Source organism: Lygodium microphyllum, chromosome 28 (genome assembly GCF_053477565.2).
Source record: "Lygodium microphyllum isolate KBCC chromosome 28, Lygodium_microphyllum_v1.1.10, whole genome shotgun sequence".
Classification (NCBI taxonomy): Eukaryota; Viridiplantae; Streptophyta; class Polypodiopsida; order Schizaeales; family Lygodiaceae; genus Lygodium; species Lygodium microphyllum.
Window position 1 is genome coordinate 44,732,422 of NC_141162.1, and position 3,530 is coordinate 44,735,951.

General features: G+C 39.7%; 1 pseudogene; it reads left to right on the forward strand.

The window, feature by feature from the left end:
• The first annotated feature begins 884 nt into the window (after positions 1–884).
• On the forward strand, positions 885–2,030 carry LOC148011410 (pyrophosphate-energized vacuolar membrane proton pump 1 pseudogene; annotated as a pseudogene).
• Positions 2,031–3,530: the final 1,500 nt, after the last annotated feature.

Consider the following 3,530-nt stretch of genomic DNA (forward strand, 5'->3'; position numbering starts at 1 on the left):
TGCTCAACGTTGGGTTGATGCCATCTCATCTTCTGATTCAGTAGTGGTGGCGATATATTTGGGTGAAAGTGAACATCTCCCAAGATTGTCTGCAAGATCTGGGAATGCTAGTCCAGAGAATCTACAGTAGGGCTGATTACATCTGGTTTTGTCATGGTAGATGACAACCTGGTTGAAAGTGAACATCTCCCAAGATTGTCTGCAAGATCTGGGAATGCTAGTCCAGAGAATCTGCAGTAGGGCTGATTACATCTGGGTTTGTCATCTTTCACCGAACATCTCCCAAGATTGTCTGCAAGATCTAGGAATGCTAGTCCAGAGAATCTGCAGCAGGGCTGATTACATCTGGGTTTGTCATGGTAGACGACAATTTGCAGATTTGGGAATGCTAGTCCAGAGAATCTGCAGCAGGGCTGATTACATCTGGGTTTGTCATGGTAAACGACAACCTGGGTGAAAGTGAACATCTCCCAAGATTGTCTGCAAGATCTGGGAATGCTAGTCCAGAGAATCTGCACAGCAGGGCTGCTTACATCTGGGTTTGTCATGGTAGATGACAACCTTCACACGAGAATGTTGAGGTTTTAAATTTCATGTTGAACATGGTTCCAGAAAGCTGATATTGCCATGCTTCATGATGATCATCCTCGTTCATTATTATGATCGTCCTCGTTCGTTATTCCATTGATGAGCGTCTATATTCCAGCTGATGATACATTGTTTCGGTTATATTCTTTCCAGCTGATGAGGGTCTATATTCTCGTGCGAAGGTTCAGTACTAAGCCCCAGCCTTGCAAATACGATCCAAAGCAGGAATGTGCCCTAGCTCTCTTTAAGCAATTTTCACTACAATTGCATTTATATTGGGAGCTTTGACGTCCATAATGTCAGGATTTTTGGGCATGATGATTGCAACATATGCGAATGCTCGCACAACTTTGGAAGCCAGAAAAGGGATAGGCAAAGTATTCAAAATCGCCTTCCAATCAAGTTCGGTGATGGGTTTCTTACTTGCTGCTAATGGCCTCATAGTTTTATACATCACTATAAAACTGTTCCAGCTTTATTGCAAGGATGATTGGGAGGGTCTTTTTGAGGCCATCACTGGCTATGGGCTTGGATGCTCATTCGTGGCTCTATTTGAAAGGGTTGGAGGTGGAATCTATACCAAAAATATGGATGTTGGAGTAGATCTTGTTAGAAAAGTAGAAAGGAATATCCCAGAGGACGATTCGCAAAATCCAGCGATCATTGTTGACAATGTGGGTGATAATGTGGGAGATATTGTTGGAATGGGTTCAGATTTGTTTGGCTCCTTTGTTGAAGCTTCTTGCGCAACTCTTGTTGTGGCTTCCATGTCATCATTTGGCACAAATCATGACTTCACTGCTATGTGCTTCCCTCTACTCATTAGCTCTATGGGCATTGTGGCATGCCTCATCACAACCTTGTTCACAACTGATGTGTTCGAGATCCCAAATCTAAGGGATATTGAATCTACACTGAAGAGACAGTTGCTGATATCCACCATCTTAATGACATTCGGTGCAGCTTTTGTTTGTTTGTTGGCACTACCATCCACGTTTTACATATATGATCCTAACGGTGGTGCAAACATGGTTCAAAACTGGAAACTATTTTTTTGCGTTAGAGTAGGGCTTTGGGTAGGGTTGGTAATTGGCTACGTTACAGAGTATTTCACCAGTAATACATACAGACCAGTCCAGGATGTTGCTGATTCTTGCAAGACAGGAGCTGCTACTACCAATGTCATATTTGGTTTGGCACTTGGCTACAAGTCTGTAATTGTTCCAATATTTGCTATTGTTGTTGCCATCTATGTCAACCATACCCTAGCAGCCATGTACGGGATCACAGTTGCACCTCTTGGAATTCTTTGTACCATTGCCACCTGTCTATCCATAGATGCATATGGTCCCATAAGTGATAATGCTGGTATCGCAACTGGTCTCTGGATGACCATGATACTTCTTACACATCTCTCCACAAGAAGCGCAGCCGGAGTATAGACTATGAGGCCGCGAAGGCTTTCAAGATGGACAGATTCCTCAACCATAGGACTTCTTCAAAGTCCAGCTTGCGGCATTAACAGCCCCCAGTTGACAGCACTTTGGGGGAGCACTTTCTTAGATTAGAAGAGATGAAATTGCAGATGCAGAGAGTCTGAGCGATTTCGTGATGATCTGGAGGCCAGGCGTACAAAGATGTTCCTAGAGTCCCAGAAGCAGATTGCTGAGATGTTTGCTTGGGCTCTGAGCAGCAGTAAGAAAACTGATGAGCTCTTGCTGATGATTGTCGGTATTTTGTTCATCATTTGATTATTCTAAATGTTTCTTTCTTCCAGCTGATTTTTGGCTCTTCATGCTACGTTTCATATCATTTCATCTATATTATAGCTAATGCGTTGAAATTATTCCATGCTTTGTTTATAAGAAATGTTTCGAGCTGATGGGATGATATTTCATTTCATTCTTATTCTAGCTCTTGATATGTTTCAGCTGATGTTTCATTATTATTCCAGCTGTTGAGTTGTTCTAGTTGATGTTTCATTGTTTCCAGTTGTTGTTTGTCTATTTTCAGTTGATTCGTCTGTTCAAGCTTATGTTTATTCTACTTGATGTTTTATCTATTCTAGCTAAGGAGCTGATGTTGCAGCTAATGTGTGCTCACTTGATGCACTTCTGGGATTCCACTTCCGGTGTCTCGTGTTTCTCTTCTCTTCTCTCTTCCTCCGTTCCTTGTCTCCCACGCGCGCTGTTCAACAAGAAGTCTGTAAGATGCTTCAAACCAGAAGGAGAAGTTGGTGAGCCCATAAAAGTATGAACAATGAATTCCTTGTTTTCACCTACTCAATTTACTATCAGATGGTGTAAAGAACAGGGCAAAAAAGGTATGCGTGTTTTGAAGTTTTGATGTTTTACAAATGCGTGTTTTGATGTTTTACAAATGTCTCTTATGTTTCTAAACTTTGGTTTATTATGTGTACATAAAGGTAACAAAATCACAAATGATGGCACAAGGGATAATGGAACAATGAAAGCTAAGGAGGTCATTGGCCTTAATGTCTCTTCAAATCACGATACACGTATATGTCTTTATTTCTACTAAACTTTGAAAATTAAAATTTGTACATATTTTACATCTTGCTTTATTAGGTGATTCATTTTGAGATTAACTAGCTTTAATTAATCTCTTTGTCTAATTTAAAATGTTCATAGTTATTTATATTTTTAAACTTTGAGTAATTGTGTGTATATATATAAATATAGATTAAAGAACAACAAAAGGTGGGAAAAGAGGTAATGTAAGAAAGGGAGATCAGGAGGTTACTTGCAATAAATTTTCTTCAAGTCAAGATGCAAGTACCAACTTTAAGGATAAAAAACTTGTACAAATTTGGTGACCCAAATTGATACAAAATATCTAATTACTTTCTTTTGTGTTATTGAAATTTTTCATAATCTTGTATTATCGTGAACTTTGGTTAACTCTATGTATATATAGGCAAA